Below are 20,119 nucleotides of genomic sequence, written 5' to 3'. Positions count from 1 at the left end.
CAAGGTGTTTCTCTGTAACTTTCTCAAGAGGTTTTTCAGTTAATAAGAATGGATCTCTGGTAATTACTTCAACTACTATTTTGATCTTGGCTTCTTCAGAACCTAATCCAGCTCTGTCTCTTGCTTCTCTGGATTTCAATCCAACAGTCATGAAATTAGATAGCAGTTGACTTTTCTTAGGATCTGATGGTTTAACATTTTTTATAGGAGTTTCTTCTTATCAGTAACTGTCATCTTGCCCAAATCAACTTGACCTCTGTCAGAGGTTGATGTCTTGATGACTTGATCAGAATTTGCTGTTTCATTTATACCTTGTTGTTCTTCACTCTGAACAACTTGAGTTATGTTAGAGGTTGTCTTAGATTCTTCTGTTATCTTTCTTCTTTTCAGAGTTTCAATTGTTTCATCTTCTGCAGCTTTATCATCAAAAACCTGAACCATTTTGCACACAGGTTTCATCAGGATTTGAGTAATCTTCATCTCTTGTTTCTTTGTTGGTTCATCAATCTTTCCTTTCCCTTTTGCCTTGGAATCAATTTCAACTTGTGATCTTGTCTTGGGCTTTGAAGCCTCAGAAGTTGACCTTTCCTTGATCACAATGCCTTTTGCCTTATGCCTTGGAGGTTTCTTTGCATTAGAAGCTTTAGATTTAAGATATATCTTCTCAGAAACTGCAACAGAAAGCTTGGTAGGCTTATATGGTCCATCATTAATTCTATCAAGGTATTCTGGATCTGTGGCTTCCAGAAACATAGCCATCCTTACCTTCCATATAGGATACTCAGATTCTCTCAGTATGGGAACCCTAATACTCTCATATCTACTGTGGGTTTGATTGTTTTGAGTATCTTGAGTTTTGGTGGGCTTAGGTGGAGTTTGTGTTTCTTCAGACATGATTGTAAACTGGATTTCACTGTTTGTATATCAATAGAGAGGCTTTGATACCACTTATTAGGTCATACAACACTATAGAAGGGGGTTGAATATAGTGTTTATACAATCAAATCGATTTCAAACACAAGTATGTAACAGTAATCAAGTTTATTCAATATAATAAGCTCTGTTACAAAGTAGGTTAAACTATTCTCTCAGTGATGAACAATATCACTAAGAGCTGCTAGGTAGCAATTAATAATGTTCTCGTGAATAATAACACATATAGTGTAAACCCTAAGCTGTGTTTATATAGTACACAGTTACAAGAAATCTTCTAATTGATATAGAATATAATTATGTCTCCTAAAATATATCAATCAGATATTATCTTCTACAAGTCTTCTAGCTGTCCAACTCTTCATGCATATTTTCTTTTGTTTTATTCCAGATCCTCTCATTTAAATCAGCTACATTCCATATCTGAAGTACCCGCACTTAAGTCCTGATATAAATCCTGACGGCCTTAAGTTCTGATAGAAGTTCTGACTTCAGTAAGTCCTGATTTCCAGTAAGTACTGATAAGTCCTGATATTAAGTTCTGAAACTAAACACAACAGATTGGACATGACATCACAAATATATCTAACAGGAAGGAAAGGACTTATTATGGGAGAAGTTTACTGAAATGTTTCTGGAGAAGTATTTGCCAAGTTATATGCAAGATCAGTTGGAGATGAAGTTTTTGGACCTTAGGCAAGAAGATATGTCGGTAGTGGAATATGATGTGAAATTTTCGGAGTTGTCTAGATTCGTTCCGGAGTATGTGAATACGGAGGCAAAGAAGGCCAAACGGTTCCAACAGGGACTTAGGCCGTGGATTGGAAGTCAAGTGGCGTTGTTGGAGATCAAGAATTATGCCGCTTTGGTGCAGAAGGCAATGATTGTGGAAGGAGAGCGTGAAGCTACAAAAAGAGAAAATGAAGGTAGGAAAAGGAAGTTTGAAAGCTTGGAGCAAGAGCAAGGAAGTTCAAAGTTTAGAGGGAAGTTTGGAAAGAATGGTAGAGGTTAGAACCAAAAGTTTCAAAAGTTTAAACCCGGTAATGGAGCCCAGAAGAACCGTTTTCAGAAGGCAGGACAACCGGGTAAGGATAATAGACCTCAGATTCAAGAGTGCAAGGTTTGTGGGAAGAAACACCCAGGAAGGTGTAACAAGTTGGACGTGACCTGTTTCAAGTGTAACCAGAAAGGGCCTTACTCATCAGAGTGCCCAAATGGATCAAAGAAGCCTGACTTAGCTTGTTTCAAATGTGGAAAGGTGGGCCATATGGCCAGAAACTGCAAGAAGCCTATTCAAAAGGCCAATGTTCTTAGGATTGCTGGATCGCCGCCTCTCCCAGTACCAACAGCTCAACCCAGAGCTAGGACCTTTAATATGACAATGAAAGATGATGTGCAAGATGTGGATGTGGTGGCAGGTATGCTTGTTATTAACTCAGTAGAAGTAAAAGTATTGATGGATTCTGGAGCAACTAGATCTTTTATTTCTGAAAGTATTCTTGATAGACTAAATTGTGTTGCGTACCCTATGGAACCTAATTTGTTTATAGAGGTAGCAAATCAAGAGAAAGTCATTGTTAATAAGGTTTGTCCCGATTGTGATGTGGTTATAGAAGGTCGGCACTTTTCTGCTGACTTAATTCCTTTAAAGTTAAGAGAATTTGAGGTTATATTAGGAATGGATTGGTTGTCAAACCACGAGGCGCAAATAGAGTGCAAAAGTAAGAAGGTGAAGTTAAGAACCGAGGATGGTGATGAAGTGATATTCAAAGGGAAAAGACAAGAGAAGAAATTTCTAATGGCTATCTAGACGAGGAGATTATTACGTCAAGGATGCGAAGTTTATTTGGCTCATGATAAGGACGTGGAGAAAGAATCCGTGAGGATTGAAGATATTTCGGTAGTAAGAGATTTTCCTGATGTGTTTCCAGATGAATTACCTGGACTACCTCCAGATAGAGAGATCGAGTTTATGATTGATTTGGCTTCTGGAACAGAACTAGTATTGAAAGCTCCCTATTGTATGGCGCTAGTCGAGATGAAGGAATTGGCAGTACAGTTGCAAGAATTGTTGGATAAAAGAGTGATTCGCCCGAGTGTATCCCCATGGGGTGTACCGTTGTTGTTTGTAAAGAAGAAGGATGGAAGTATGAGGTTGTGCATTGATTATCGTGAATTAAATAAGTTGAAGATTAAGAATAAGTACCCTCTACCGCGAATCGATGACTTGTTTGATCAGCTAAAAGGAGCTTCATATTTCTCCAAGATTGATTTAAGATCTGGGTATCATCAGCTAAAGATTAAAGCGGAGGATATACCCAAGACAGTGTTTCGAACGAGATATGGACGCTACGAGTTTTTGGTAATGGCGTTTGGTTTGACGAACGCGCCAGCCGCATTTATGGATCTTATGAACAGAGTGTTCAAGCAATATTTGGATAAGTTCGTTATAGTGTTTATCGATGATATATTGATATATTCCAAGACGGAAGAAGATCATAAGGAGCATTTGAGGATTTCCTTGGAAATTTTGAGAAAAGAAAGGTTGTACGCCAAGTTTTCGAAGTGTGAGTTTTGGCTAAAGGAAGTGCAATTTCTTAGTCATGTAGTCAATAAAGAAGGAATCAAAGTAGATCCATCCAAGATAGAAGCTATGATGAATTGGGAAATACCCAAGACTCCTATGAAAGTCAGAAGTTTTTTGGGATTAGCCGGATACTATAGAAGGTTTGTGCAAGATTTCTCTAAGATTGTTGTTCCATTAACTAAGTTGACAAGAAAGAACGGGAAGTTTATGTGGACGTATAAGTGCGAGGAAAGCTTTCAAGAATGGAAGAAGAGATTGGTAACCACCCCAGTGTTGGTGCTACCAGATGAGAAAGGAGAATTTGTGATTTTCAGCGATGTTTCGTATAAAGGACTTGGATGTGTGTTAATGCAACACGGGAAGGTAATAGCATATGCGTCAAGGCAACTCAAGCCGCATGAACAGAAGTATCCTATGCATGATTTGGAATTGGCAGCAATTATGTTTGCTCTTAATATTTGGAGGCATTATTTGAACGGGGAAAAGTGTGAGATCTATACGGATCATAAGAGTTTAAAGTATATTTTTACTCAGAAAGAGTTGAATATGAGACACAGAAGATGGTTAGAATTGATCAAAGATTACGACTGTGTAATAAATTATCATCCTGGAAAGGTGAATGTGGTAGCAGATGCTTTAAGTCGCAAGGAAAGATTGAATATGTTAACATCATCGAAGAAATTGATCAAGGATTTCGAAAAGATGGAAATAGAAGTGCAGACTCCAGAATTTGGAGGTGAAGCAATGTATGCAATGTCATTTCAACCTGAAATTTTGGGAAAGATCCGATGTTGTCAAGAGCAAGTGATGAATCACGAAAAGGATAAGTTGTCATGAGAAGAAATCAAAGCTCAAAAGGATGCAAGAGAAATATATCGTGTTAACTGACATATCTGGATACCTAACGTTGTGGAGCTAAAATACGAGATTTTGCATGAAGCGTATAACTCGAGATTTTCAATTCACCCTGGAAGTACGAAAATGTACAAGGATTTAAAAGAGAGTTATTGGTGGCTAAACATGAAAAAGGAAATTGCGGAATGGATAAGTAAGTGTTATACGTGTCAACGAATAAAAGTGGAACATCAGAGACCAAGTGGATTTCTTCAACCACTGGACATACCAGAATAGAAATGGGAACATATCGCGATGGATTTCGTGGTAGGATTACCAAAGACCAAGTCTAACCAAGTGGATTGCTTAAACCACTGGACATACCATAATGGAAATGGGAACATATCGCGATGGATTTCGTGGTAGGATTACCAAAGACCAAGTCTAATCGTGATGCAATTTGGATAGTAATCGATCGATTGACGAAATCCGCGCATTTTTGCCGATAAACGAAAGGTTTTTGTTAGAAAAAGTGGTCAAATTATATTTGGACGAGATTGTGATGCGTCACGGAGTTCCAATATCTATCATATCTGATAGAGACCCGAGGTTTAACTCAAGATTTTGGTGACAATTTCATGATCATTTGGGAACTAAGCTGAAAATGAGTACGGCATATCATCCGCAGACTGACGGACAAAGTGAAAGAACACTTCAGACGATTGAGGATATGTTGTGTAATAACCCCAATTTTTGAGAAATTTTGAAACCCTTATGAATAGTGTTTTTGCTGAACGAGAAAACTTTTCATGCCACGCTATGTAGGGGTTCTGTTATTGATCTTATGAGATATTATTAGTACTCTATGAAGTATATAAGTGTATGTAAAGATCGTCAGAATCCAATTCCGAACACTTTGGTTTTTCCCGGAAATCCACAAGATACGGAGAGAATTGAGTATAAGGTAACAGGATAAAAAGGATTTAAATTAAAGGATTATAATAGAGGACCATAAAAAGGAATATAATGTATTGAGAAAGGTTAAGGGAACCTAAGTAATAAGATCCCGGGTATGATCCTTCAAACGATAAAGGAGAACGAAAGTTAAGCGAACCGTATAACAGATCAGCGGTCATTAGGCAAACGATTAGGAAGTTAATCAAAGGGATTAGTGGGAATGATGTCATCCAACCAATAGAAAGAGTACAAGGAGGGGAGGATTACATCACGAGGATGACATAGGCATGACAAGAAAGGAAGGAGATGTGGTGACTTTTTAACCACACAAAAACCAAGGGCAACTAGGTAATTCACTAAAGCAAACAACAAAAATCAACCAACCAAGCAAATCATTTCATTTCACCAAGCAAAACACAAAAATATCTCTTCTTCTTCTTCAAGCTCTCGAGTTTTTTTTTAAAAAATGAAAGTCCAAGCTCCTCCACTTACTATTTAGCAAGGTAATTATCTAAGCTTCCCCATGGATAGTTACATACTTCCTATAAGTTTAAGCTTCTAATTCCAAGCCAATCTTTTTCTATAAATCATGAAAGAAGATGGTGAATAGTGTTTTCAAGAACTAAAATTTGTGTTCTTGAAGTTTTGTTTAGATTAAGCTTGGATAAGGGCTTTAAAGGTGATTCCAAGCCATTCTCTTGATTCTCCACTCTCCAAGGAAGGTATAAACTACAAACCCTAGCTTTAGTTTTGAGTAATTAGGATTTAATGTGTTTGATATAGCATATGTGAAGCATGATGCTTGATTGGTTGAAGTTTGGTTGAGTTTGTAGAGATTAGTTGGTTTTGTTGCATTGTTGGAGTTGTAAATCTTGGTAATTAGTTAAAGAACCTAGGTAAAGCTTTTAGTTCATGTGAGGAATAAGTATAAATGGTTAATGTGGATTTGTTGGGGCTGTTATGATGTGGTTTGGAGGGATATTGGTTGTATGATTGATTTGGGGTTGATTTGTGGTTGGTATTGAATGGTTTAAAATTGGGAAAACGCGTAAACATAGCCGTCGTAACGTCCGATTTTCTTTAGACTGTTTTTGTGCATAACATTAGGACCCGAGAACCCCCTGCTAGATTATGACCACTGCCATGATTAGATAGCTCATGTTACGAGCTTCGTTTTGATATGTAGTTCGTTCGATGCCGATGCACGGTTTAGGAGAAACGACCGTTTCAAGTAACGGCGTTTCGCGAACGAAACTTTTTCCCTCGCCTTACTTTGAAACATAGATTAAAGACCAAAAAGGGTTAATTAATGTATGAAACATTTATGGTAAGTGTGTTAGGCAGTTGGTAAGACACTCGCGAAGGAATCGCTTTAAAACTCGTAAAGGTTAAATTATTAAAAATGGTGGAGCCGAGGGTACCCGAGTGGCTTAAGCGAATCAGTGAGCGCAAAACAAGCGTTAGAGTCTAAGTTAGTTAAAGTATAGATTTACAAGTGATTTTGGTTTAATTCCAACTTACTTGTTGTTTATAGGTTACCAGACTCGTCCCGAGCCATTCGTAACCCCAGTCGCTCAGGCAAGTTTTCTACCCGTTATACTGTTGTTGTGATGTAAATATATATATATGCATTATCTTGTGATATTGCATGATTGTTATTAGCAAATTTTGCGATATATTGGAGCATGCTAATATGGTATATATGCATGTCTGTTTCGTAATCTGGTTATCTATCTGTTGATTTCAATGCTTATAGTTGCATAATACCTATGCTAGAAATAAGCAAGTAGTTGCGTATACCCTTAGTATAGGGGATAAAAGGTGAACATATTTCTAAACCGGGAGTCAATGTTCCCGAGTATATATATATATATATATATATTTATTTATATATATATATATATGGATATAGTTTTTTAAACTATTAATCGAATAAGGTTTATTCGATAACTTTAACTTTATTTTATTATTGAATATTATTTCAAATATTATTCGAAGGCGTATGACTCCTTTACATTATTTATTGAATATTATTTGAATATTCATTTAAGGATGTATGACTCCTTTATTTTATTTAATGAATATTATTTATAATATTCATTCGAGGTATTATGACTCAGCTTATTTTATTTATTGAATATTATTTGAATATTCATTTGAGGATCTATGACTCCGATTATTTGCTGAGATATATTCTTTATTTTATTAAAGAATAAGGTGTCGATAATCAAACTTATTTTTGATTATTCAAATAAAGATATTACTTTCGTATAAGTATATCTTTGATTATTTGCTATTCATTTCAAGTATAAGTTTTAATACTTCTACTTCAATTATTTTATAAAGATTATCTTTTATGGGAATATTATTTAAATAATAATATTCAGACATTTTTCTAAATATTCTGGGGACTGATTTACTTCATTAAATCAGTTTTACTCCAAACACTCTTTAAAGTGTTTTCGAGTCTTTAAAATGATTTTCAAAAGTTAGAGTGGATCCCAAAACTATTTTTATATTTAAGATCTTCCTTTTAAAAAGGGGATTTAAATACTCGCTCAAAACCTGGGGGATCCGGCTCGGTGGTGTGTTTTATATTCGCAACAAGGTTGCTGTCTTGGTAAAAGAGTTTTTGATTACTTACCCAATATTCGGGAAGTAAAATTCTTGGAACAAGTTAATCCATTAACAGGCATCGCCTGGGAAATATCGGTGAGTTTTCCTTTCCAACTAGGTACGACTTCTTGGTGGAGCCGTATCAACAAGTTTCTACTTGGGGAAAGGGGGGAAACGAGCTTTACGTTTCAGAGTCATGGATTTCATCTGAACTAGGAGTGGCGTAAGTGGTCGAGTAGCGCCGGCCCAGCCTTATTATATTGGCCCAAATGGCCTGGAAGTTCCGCTAAGGCGGTCCATTCCTTAGGAGTTCAGTGTTCGGTTGACAAGTAAATCCGACAGGTTCTCCTCTACATGTAGAAAATGGTGGGGTTGTACTACTACGACTGATCATCGTAAGTGGTCTTCCTGGCGCGGTAAACTCCCGTAATGAGTTCATCATCCAATTGGATATTTCTGCAACACTACCCAAAGCACTTCGATAGAAAGGCTACGGTTGGGCGATTGTTGAGTGTTGGCAGGGTCAAGTTTTCAAAATAATGTTTGCATCAAATGAAGTATCTCATAACTTCATTTTATTTTGATGATATTTTAAAGGTTGAATCTATTCAAGTATTATCTTGTAGTCTCGTCTATGTGATGAACTTTGGAAACTAATTATAACTTGAATGGTGGTAGTTCAAGTAGTATGTGGAAAAGATATAAGTATATTGGAGTATTTTGTAACTTCATCTTTTAAACTTATATCTAGTAAATGATTATCTTATGCATGACAAAGATTTTCAGAAAAACGTTGAGACAAGGTTAGATATATGAGATCACCTTGCAACGATATTTTTATACAGTTATACACTGGAATTCTGTGTGTATTATGCATGGAAGAGGACTTCCAATATTTTGAAAAGTATATATGTATATATATATATACTGAATATTTTGTGACTTCATCGCATTAAGATATCAACTTGGTTCATTTCTTTTGACCAAGACTTTCATGAGTATTATGAGTAGGCTCATATATTGTAAATCATTATACATATTATTTTGGTGGGCTTGCTTCTCACCCTTGCTTTATTTCTTCATCACACAACAACAGTTAGGAAAGATGGCCAGACTCCAGCAGACCCAGCGCAAGCGCGTGGGAAGCGTCCTGTGTCTTCCCGTTGATGTTGTAGCTGCTATAGCTGCAGAGGTAGATCTATTGTAGATCAGACCATCTACTTTTGAGAATCAATTATGTATAATTATAACTTGTGGCAGATAATGGCAATTAACTGTAAATTTATCAGTAATCATTTTGGGTTGTAATAACTTTTAAATTGTGGATTCAAAGACTTGTACTTATTTAAATTTCATCCCTGAAACTATAACGGGTTGTGGTGTGTGTTAGTGTGGGGTCACAGTATAAGGTTATTTATTAATTAAGTGAAGTGATATTGTGGAAAGAAAGACCGTGACGACCCGGATCCCCGACCCCGGATCTGGGGGTGTTACAGAAATGGTATCAGAGCCAAGCGTTATAAACCTCAGAGATGATGGGACGTTAAGATAATAAGTTAACTAAGATAATAAGAACTCTTGCCAAGTTCATAGTCGGACTACCTAACGTAGTACTGACAGTTAAAACCCTTATGGGAACCCTTATAAATGTAGCGATAAAAGCGTAGTTCGTTATCGTATAGAGTAGCGGGACTCCGAACCCTGAGGTTGAGGAGCAACAGCGCGATGATGTTTTATTACTAATTGGAGATCGGATTGTGGATCCGATAGAGTGTCCTAATGCAGGACCGGATGATGTTGATATTGAGGATGTAGCGGTTGAGGATGTTGTCCTAGATGGGATTGTTGCTGAGGAGGATCTCGTGGAGGATCCTGACAAGAATGAATAAAGGATCACTGATGAATTGATGACCATGGTTAGGGCAACTCCCAGAGGTAGGATTGGCCGGTCACTACCGGAGGTTCGTTCAAGTTTGTAAAGATAGTAGCTCCTTTAACGCGGCTTACTCGTAAGACTGAGAAGTTCGAATGGACAGAGAAATGCGAGAACAACTTTTAAGAACCGAAGCAAAGGTTGGTGACGTTCCCTATGTTGGCGTTGCCGGATGGAAAATGAGATTTTGTGAAGTGTAGTGACGCTTCATATAAGGAATTAGGGTGCTTCTCATACAGCACAGCAAGATAATCGCGTCTGCATCAAGACAATTAAGGTAATATGAAATTTGATATCACCGCCCATGAGCTTAGGCTTGTGGCAATAGTTTTACCCTAAAGATTGGAGGCACTACTTGAATGGAGAGAAGTGCGAGAATTACCTAAGCCATAAGTGCTCTAGTACATTTTCAAGTAGAAAGAGCTCAACATGTGCCAGAGGAGGCAGTTAGAGCTAATCAAGAATAATGTCTTTGGGAGAGTTTATAATAGATTTTGGAAATAGTAGTGAAGGTAACCGGAGCCGGTACCGAAAAGCTGTTTGAGATTGCAATAGAGACCGAATTATTGGAAAAGAGCATACGGTGCCAGAGAAAGGTGATGAATGAAGGCAGAGAGCCAACAAATAAATATGAGATTAATACCGAGAAAGATGATAAGGGAATAATGAGGTATTCCTATAGAATTTGGATTCCAAATGTTCAAGAGCTTAAGGATGAGATCTTAGACGAAAGCTAGTTTGAGGAATAAGATTTAGAGCAAACCCTGAACGTGATAGTCAGGGAGGTCGCCATCAAGATAGAAGGAACCCATGACATAATGGAGTGGAAAATGAGGATTTTAAATTAAAAGATGACCCCAATTATGGGGAGTAGGATGAAACATTTCATACTAAGGAAATAGAAAGTCGAGTAAGGAAAGGAGACCCGAGACGGTACTCCTATACAGCAATTCATGGACCTGTCTAGACAGAACTTAGACTATTATCCCCAACCACCACCTTGAGGAAACAATGTGGTGTGAAATTCTTTCAGGACCTCTAAGTCGCTAAGCTCTCAGAGTTCCAAGGAACAAGCTGACCCAGTCGAGGCAAGAGCCTGGCTAAAGGAAATAGATGAATCATTGGAGATTCTAAATGATGGGCGAATCACAAAAGACTGTTTTTGTCACTTACCCTTCTAAGAGAGAGACCACCCATTGGTGAAAGACCAAGAAAGGCACGGAGCCAGAGGTTAGAATAAACTGATTTAAGTTCAGTCAATTTTTTTCGGGAAAGTAATTCCCAAGGTTATGGAGATAGTGTAAAAGCTTTAGAGCCATAACAAAGGCGGATGAGTATGATGAATTATGAATCTAAGTTGTAAAAGTTATCAAGATTCGTTCTGAGGACACGAATCCAGAATGACGGGATGTTTGAAATCAATGTTTATGTTGTGTTGGTTCATGAAATAATGATAAGAGAAAGGAAAATTAAAAGAAATTGAAGTGGAAAGGAATATAACTGCAATAGAGTTTGAGGAATGATAAGGGAGTTGGGTATAGGGAAACCCTAAAGACTCGTAGCAATAGAAATAGAAAAGTATGTAATCATCAGGATGAGGGTGATTCACCATGAGTTAAATTGATGGTGGAAGGCATAAGAGATACATATATTTTATTCCCTGTAAGTTGGGAGGATTCGAAGAAACCTTGAGATAGTTCGAAGGATAAATAATGAGACGCGGATAGACTGAGGAGACAAGAAAGTAAGAAATTAAGAAAATTGGATGAAGGAAGTGACCTTCAAGAATGTGAAGTGTAAGACCGGTGGCTTGATACCCAGGAAGGGAGACGCCAGGTATGAAAGATATCCCAACATTGAGATGACTGTTGAGATAAACAACAAAAGTAAATAAGGATTTATTAAGAAGAAGTTCACGTTGAACACGACCAATATCTTCCAGATCATCCATGTGATCATTACCAAATCAGGAAAGAAAAGCGGATGACCATTGTTATCTTTTGGAGGCCATATGGATTGACCTCAATTTGAATAAGGATGCTATTATGAAGATAGGTATAGACTATCGAGGTGGGAATGATGAATAAGATAATCTATCAAGGATATATGACTTGATTTATCCATGGAAGGATGCATGTACCTTTTAAAGGTGGAATTAAGGATAGAACATTGGTAACTTAAAATGAATCCTAGGGGACTGCATAAAGGTTGGCATGTCACCCTTAATAGGGATAGTATGAGTTTTGACAGTATGATTGGGAAAGGGTTAAGGTAACAACAACCTTTAAGAATCAGTGGAGAAATTTTGCAGAAGTATATAGACAATGGTTCTACTATTAGTAAATGGTATTGTGATATGCCCTGTATCTAGGGAATACAGGAGGAACGATTGAAGGATAACCTTAGAGGTTTTATAAGGAAAAAGGTAATATTCAAAATTCTCAAGAATAGAAATGTGGATAAAGGAAATATGACGTAATTATAATGATGCCAAGTGGGGCACGTGTTAAACCACGAGAAAGTATGGATCGAACCAGTAATGGTCGAAATTGTTCAGGGCAATTAGGATTTAAGAAAAAAAAAATGTTCTAAGTATGATTGAGAGTCAGTCTTGACAGTGATTAGCCTCTAAAAAATGAGGCAATAACTTATGGAAAAATGGTGATATTTTTTTTCCCATCTGATTTTAAGGAAAACATCTTCACTCCAGCAGTGATCGGAAATAAGGTAGAAAATTTATTTGGAGGTGGTTAAAATGACATTGACTGTAAGGAAATTTTACTATCAGGAAAGGCCAAAGAGGTGGCCGACACTTTAAAGGTAAGTGGATAATTATAGGCGCGTGTGCCAAAAGAATACAGTAATGATGGTTAAAACTGTGAAGGTTGTATTATGGTTTGGAAGATTGACATTCCTTCTGATGACTGTGCAATACCCAACCGTAATAGTAGTTGGTAAAGGTTTAATTCGTGTAATCGCCATGAACGGGCTATCTATCTTAGAAGGTCCTATCTTGAGAATAATCCAGGACCATGTTTCAAAAAGGACTAGATGAACCCTTGAGTTAATTCGTCTATTTAGGGCGTATGATTAAGAATGGTATTAACCTGCTATCGTTGCTTTGATTGAAACTCTTCTGCACTTTTATCTGCTTTATGTCATGAAAGTACGTCAGAGTTTGGAGTGTTCTTCATGAATTGTGATTGGTGGTTATGTTAAGTCCTTAGGAGAATTAGATACGAGATGTATGGACTCCGTATGGTTAGTTATTAAGACTTCATGGAAAATGAATGACTACAGTAGGTCAGTGGTGGACCATAGTAAGGCAGCAATGATTCTGCGAGTAATGAGCTGATTACAACCATGAGAGTTGTATTGGAATGGGTGTTGAGATTGAGTACCACTAATCGGGTCGTGGTAGTGTATAAGTTATCATTGATAGACTAAATAAGTAGAGTATCTACCTGGTGAATTATTATTCTTTCTTATCAATAGAGAGTCGTATTATTATACGAGGAAGGTTGCGGTGCAAGCATAGAATTCTAGTAACGATGATGTCTAGAATGAGATCCCAGGTTCGATTTTCGATGTCGAGGGAGTTTCAAAGGTAATTGTGTATAAGCTCGAGGAAGGGCATGGGTCCATAGAATGATGGACGGGATAGCGAAAATATTTAGGCACGTGAAATGCGATGCTATAACACTTGATGTTGATATAAATACATATATGTTTTGTTCTTCTATGACAAACCTCTATAGTTCAGAGGTAGATTCCAAGCCAGATATTTTATGGCAATAAAATTTTTTTTATGAATATACAATTCTCTTCAATTCGTTCTTTTCTCTTCTTTTTATTTCATGTAAGCTGAGAAGAACAACCCTTCCAGAAGGGGAGGTATTGCCGAATGACTATCTATCTGTGTGATAGAAGCCTAGTAGGATACCATCTATTGTTTAATTGCTTGTCAAGTACTAAAGGTTGGCCACCTTCTGTACTAACTATGCGATATAACAAGTGTTCATGATCATAGTGATCTCTCAACAAATTCCTTTACTTCTATTTGATTGATCAAATTTTGGAAAATAGAAACAACTGAAAAAGGAGTAATAAAGTGGTGGTAGTATGCGGAATGGGAACACATTCATGATACTAAGGTTGACGTGGTTATTAAAAGGTTATAGAACGCTAACGAGCAAAAGTATAACCCGTATAATATTAGAAACGGAAGGTAGTAGCGATTACGAACTAGAAAAGAATGGGTATTGAGAAGCAAAAGTTCTAATGATAAAAGCTATAAAGAGAGTCTGTGCAATAGACTTGAAAGAATTTGGAATGATCACTTAATTCGGATTGAGTTATCTTACGACAATAGATCATATGTCATTATCGAGATGTCGCCTTATGAGATCATTGAGGGAAGACAATGTCGATCTCCCTTATGTTAGGATGAAGTTGTAGAGCGCAAGATGCTCGGACCCGCAGTAGTCCAAAGGACCAAGGATATGATAGATCTAATCAGAGGACGGCTGGTAGTAGCCCAAGATGGTCATGATAAGTATGTTGATTTGACACGAAAGGATAAAGAGTATGAAATAGGGGACCTAGTAATGTTATAGGTATCCCTTGGAAAGGATTGATGAGGTTCGGAAAGAAAGGAAAGCTAAGTCTACAATTTGTTGGACCCTTGGATATATTAAGACGTTTGGGAAGTTAGCATATGAGCTAGCCCTAACCCAGAACATGTAGCTAGTCATAACGCGTTTCACGTATCAATGTTAAGGAAGTGTAATTCAGATGCCAGATAAATAGGGGCATATGAGCGCATAGATATGCAACCCGACGTAACCTATATGGAGCAACCAGGAAGGGTTATAGAGTGAAAAGGAACGAGTGCTTAGGAGAAGGGTTATCAAACTAGTAAGAGTTTGATGGTAGAACCACAATGTGGGAAAATTGACTTGAGAGTTAGAAAGTGCAATACTAAGAAAGTATCCCTATTTATTTCTATCCGATTCCGGGACGGAATCCTTTTAAGGAGGGGAGACTGTAATAACCCCAATTTTTGAGAAATTTTGAAACCCTTATGAATAGTGTTTTTGCTGAACGAGAAAACTTTTCATGCCACGCTATGTAGGGGTTCTGTTATTGATCTTATGAGATATTATTAGTACTCTATGAAGTATATAAGTGTATGTAAAGATCGTCAGAATCCAATTCCGAACACTTTGGTTTTTCCCGGAAATCCACAAGATACGGAGAGAATTGAGTATAAGGTAACAGGATAAAAAGGATTTAAATTAAAGGATTATAATAGAGGACCATAAAAAGGAATATAATGTATTGAGAAAGGTTAAGGGAACCTAAGTAATAAGATCCCGGGTATGATCCTTCAAACGATAAAGGAGAACGAAAGTTAAGCGAACCGTATAACAGATCAGCGGTCATTAGGCAAACGATTAGGAAGTTAATCAAAGGGATTAGTGGGAATGATGTCATCCAACCAATAGAAAGAGTACAAGGAGGGGAGGATTACATCACGAGGATGACATAGGCATGACAAGAAAGGAAGGAGATGTGGTGACTTTTTAACCACACAAAAACCAAGGGCAACTAGGTAATTCACTAAAGCAAACAACAAAAATCAACCAACCAAGCAAATCATTTCATTTCACCAAGCAAAACATAAAAATATCTCTTCTTCTTCTTCAAGCTCTCGAGTTTTTTCTTAAAAAATGAAAGTCCAAGCTCCTCCACTTACTATTTAGCAAGGTAATTATCTAAGCTTCCCCATGGATAGTTACATACTTCCTATAAGTTTAAGCTTCTAATTCCAAGCCAATCTTTTTCTATAAATCATGAAAGAAGATGGTGAATAGTGTTTTCAAGAACTAAAATTTGTGTTCTTGAAGTTTTGTTTAGATTAAGCTTGGATAAGGGCTTTAAAGGTGATTCCAAGCCATTCTCTTGATTCTCCACTCTCCAAGGAAGGTATAAACTACAAACCCTAGCTTTAGTTTTGAGTAATTAGGATTTAATGTGTTTGATATAGCATATGTGAAGCATGATGCTTGATTGGTTGAAGTTTGGTTGAGTTTGTAGAGATTAGTTGGTTTTGTTGCATTGTTGGAGTTGTAAATCTTGGTAATTAGTTAAAGAACCTAGGTAAAGCTTTTAGTTCATGTGAGGAATAAGTATAAATGGTTAATGTGGATTTGTTGGGGCTGTTATGATGTGGTTTGGAGGGATATTGGTTGTATGATTGATTTGGGGTTGATTTGTGGTTGGTATTGAATGGTTTAAAATTGGGAAAACGCGTAAACATAGCCGTCGTAACGTCCGATTTTCTTTAGACTGTTTTTGTGCATAACATTAGGACCCGAGAACCCCCTGCTAGATTATGACCACTGCCATGATTAGATAGCTCATGTTACGAGCTTCGTTTTGATATGTAGTTCGTTCGATGCCGATGCACGGTTTAGGAGAAACGACCGTTTCAAGTAACGGCGTTTCGCGAACGAAACTTTTTCCCTCGCCTTACTTTGAAACATAGATTAAAGACCAAAAAGGGTTAATTAATGTATGAAACATTTATGGTAAGTGTGTTAGGCAGTTGGTAAGACACTCGCGAAGGAATCGCTTTAAAACTCGTAAAGGTTAAATTATTAAAAATGGTGGAGCCGAGGGTACCCGAGTGGCTTAAGCGAATCAGTGAGCGCAAAACAAGCGTTAGAGTCTAAGTTAGTTAAAGTATAGATTTACAAGTGATTTTGGTTTAATTCCAACTTACTTGTTGTTTATAGGTTACCAGACTCGTCCCGAGCCATTCGTAACCCCAGTCGCTCAGGCAAGTTTTCTACCCGTTATACTGTTGTTGTGATGTAAATATATATATATGCATTATCTTGTGATATTGCATGATTGTTATTAGCAAATTTTGCGATATATTGGAGCATGCTAATATGGTATATATGCATGTCTGTTTCGTAATCTGGTTATCTATCTGTTGATTTCAATGCTTATAGTTGCATAATACCTATGCTAGAAATAAGCAAGTAGTTGCGTATACCCTTAGTATAGGGGATAAAAGGTGAACATATTTCTAAACCGGGAGTCAATGTTCCCGAGTATATATATATATATATATATATTTATTTATATATATATATATATGGATATAGTTTTTTTAAACTATTAATCGAATAAGGTTTATTCGATAACTTTAACTTTATTTTATTATTGAATATTATTTCAAATATTATTCGAAGGCGTATGACTCCTTTACATTATTTATTGAATATTATTTGAATATTCATTTAAGGATGTATGACTCCTTTATTTTATTTAATGAATATTATTTATAATATTCATTCGAGGTATTATGACTCAGCTTATTTTATTTATTGAATATTATTTGAATATTCATTTGAGGATCTATGACTCCGATTATTTGCTGAGATATATTCTTTATTTTATTAAAGAATAAGGTGTCGATAATCAAACTTATTTTTGATTATTCAAATAAAGATATTACTTTCGTATAAGTATATCTTTGATTATTTGCTATTCATTTCAAGTATAAGTTTTAATACTTCTACTTCAATTATTTTATAAAGATTATCTTTTATGGGAATATTATTTAAATAATAATATTCAGACATTTTTCTAAATATTCTGGGGACTGATTTACTTCATTAAATCAGTTTTACTCCAAACACTCTTTAAAGTGTTTTCGAGTCTTTAAAATGATTTTCAAAAGTTAGAGTGGATCCCAAAACTATTTTTATATTTAAGATCTTCCTTTTAAAAAGGGGATTTAAATACTCGCTCAAAACCTGGGGGATCCGGCTCGGTGGTGTGTTTTATATTCGCAACAAGGTTGCTGTCTTGGTAAAAGAGTTTTTGATTACTTACCCAATATTCGGGAAGTAAAATTCTTGGAACAAGTTAATCCATTAACAGGCATCGCCTGGGAAATATCGGTGAGTTTTCCTTTCCAACTAGGTACGACTTCTTGGTGGAGCCGTATCAACAAGTTTCTACTTGGGGAAAGGGGGAAACGAGCTTTACGTTTCAGAGTCATGGATTTCATCTGAACTAGGAGTGGCGTAAGTGGTCGAGTAGCGCCGGCCCAGCCTTATTATATTGGCCCAAATGGCCTGGAAGTTCCGCTAAGGCGGTCCATTCCTTAGGAGTTCAGTGTTCGGTTGACAAGTAAATCCGACAGGTTCTCCTCTACATGTAGAAAATGGTGGGGTTGTACTACTACGACTGATCATCGTAAGTGGTCTTCCTGGCGCGGTAAACTCCCGTAATGAGTTCATCATCCAATTGGATATTTCTGCAACACTACCCAAAGCACTTCGATAGAAAGGCTACGGTTGGGCGATTGTTGAGTGTTGGCAGGGTCAAGTTTTCAAAATAATGTTTGCATCAAATGAAGTATCTCATAACTTCATTTTATTTTGATGATATTTTAAAGGTTGAATCTATTCAAGTATTATCTTGTAGTCTCGTCTATGTGATGAACTTTGGAAACTAATTATAACTTGAATGGTGGTAGTTCAAGTAGTATGTGGAAAAGATATAAGTATATTGGAGTATTTTGTAACTTCATCTTTTAAACTTATATCTAGTAAATGATTATCTTATGCATGACAAAGATTTTCAGAAAAACGTTGAGACAAGGTTAGATATATGAGATCACCTTGCAACGATATTTTTATACAGTTATACACTGGAATTCTGTGTGTATTATGCATGGAAGAGGACTTCCAATATTTTGAAAAGTATATATGTATATATATATATACTGAATATTTTGTGACTTCATCGCATTAAGATATCAACTTGGTTCATTTCTTTTGACCAAGACTTTCATGAGTATTATGAGTAGGCTCATATATTGTAAATCATTATACATATTATTTTGGTGGGCTTGCTTCTCACCCTTGCTTTATTTCTTCATCACACAACAACAGTTAGGAAAGATGGCCAGACTCCAGCAGACCCAGCGCAAGCGCGTGGGAAGCGTCCTGTGTCTTCCCGTTGATGTTGTAGCTGCTATAGCTGCAGAGGTAGATCTATTGTAGATCAGACCATCTACTTTTGAGAATCAATTATGTATAATTATAACTTGTGGCAGATAATGGCAATTAACTGTAAATTTATCAGTAATCATTTTGGGTTGTAATAACTTTTAAATTGTGGATTCAAAGACTTGTACTTATTTAAATTTCATCCCTGAAACTATAACGGGTTGTGGTGTGTGTTAGTGTGGGGTCACAGTATAAGGTTATTTATTAATTAAGTGAAGTGATATTGTGGAAAGAAAGACCGTGACGACCCGGATCCCCGACCCCGGATCTGGGGGTGTTACATGTTGTGAACCTGTGCAATAGATTTCAAAGTAAATTAGGATGAACATTTGCCATTGATTGAGTTTTCCTACAACAATAGTTATCATGCAAGTATTGGCATGCCGCCTTATGAAGCGTTGTATGGAAGAAAGTGCAAATCCCCTACATATTGGGACGAAGTTGGTGAGCGCAAATTAATTGGCCTAGAGCTAGTTCAACAAATGAAAGAAAAGGTGGAAATGATTCGAAAGAGATTAATTGTTGCTCAAGATCGACAAACGAAGTATGCGAATCGAGAATGAAAAGATGTGCAATTCGAGCAAGGAGACAAAGTCTTGTTAAAGATATCTCCTTGGAAAGGTTTAACCAGATTTGGAAAGAAAAGGAAGTTGAGTCCTAGGTATATTGGACCATTCGAAGTACTGTGACAAGTTGGATAGGTAGCTTATGAATTAGTGCTACCCCCGCAAATGCAACATCTTCACCATGTATTCCATGTATCTCTTCTAAAGAAGTATAATGCTGATGCGAGCCATGTGATCGAGTTGGAACAAGTGGAAATTCAACCAGATTTGTCTTTTGTGGAACAACCAGTTCGAATCTTAGATCCAAAGTAGAGGAAACTTAGAAATAAAGTTTTACCTCTAATTAGAATGTTGTGGAGAAATCCAATAGTGGAAGAATCAACTTGGGAATTAGAAAGTGAAATGCAAGAAAAGTATCCCCATCTAATTGCTTAGACTAGATTCTGGGGACATAATCCTTTTAAGGGGGTAGATTGTAACGACTGGGAATTTCGCGAAGTAATTAAGTGAATAAAGTATGATTTCTATGGTGTGATTATAGATTATTTGATTAAGTGTTGGTTAATTGTCTTTATTGTATATTAGTATCTATGAGCGT

Source organism: Apium graveolens, chromosome 8 (genome assembly GCF_009905375.1).
Source record: "Apium graveolens cultivar Ventura chromosome 8, ASM990537v1, whole genome shotgun sequence".
Classification (NCBI taxonomy): domain Eukaryota; kingdom Viridiplantae; phylum Streptophyta; class Magnoliopsida; order Apiales; family Apiaceae; genus Apium; species Apium graveolens.
Note: the sequence above shows the minus strand (reverse complement) of the source record.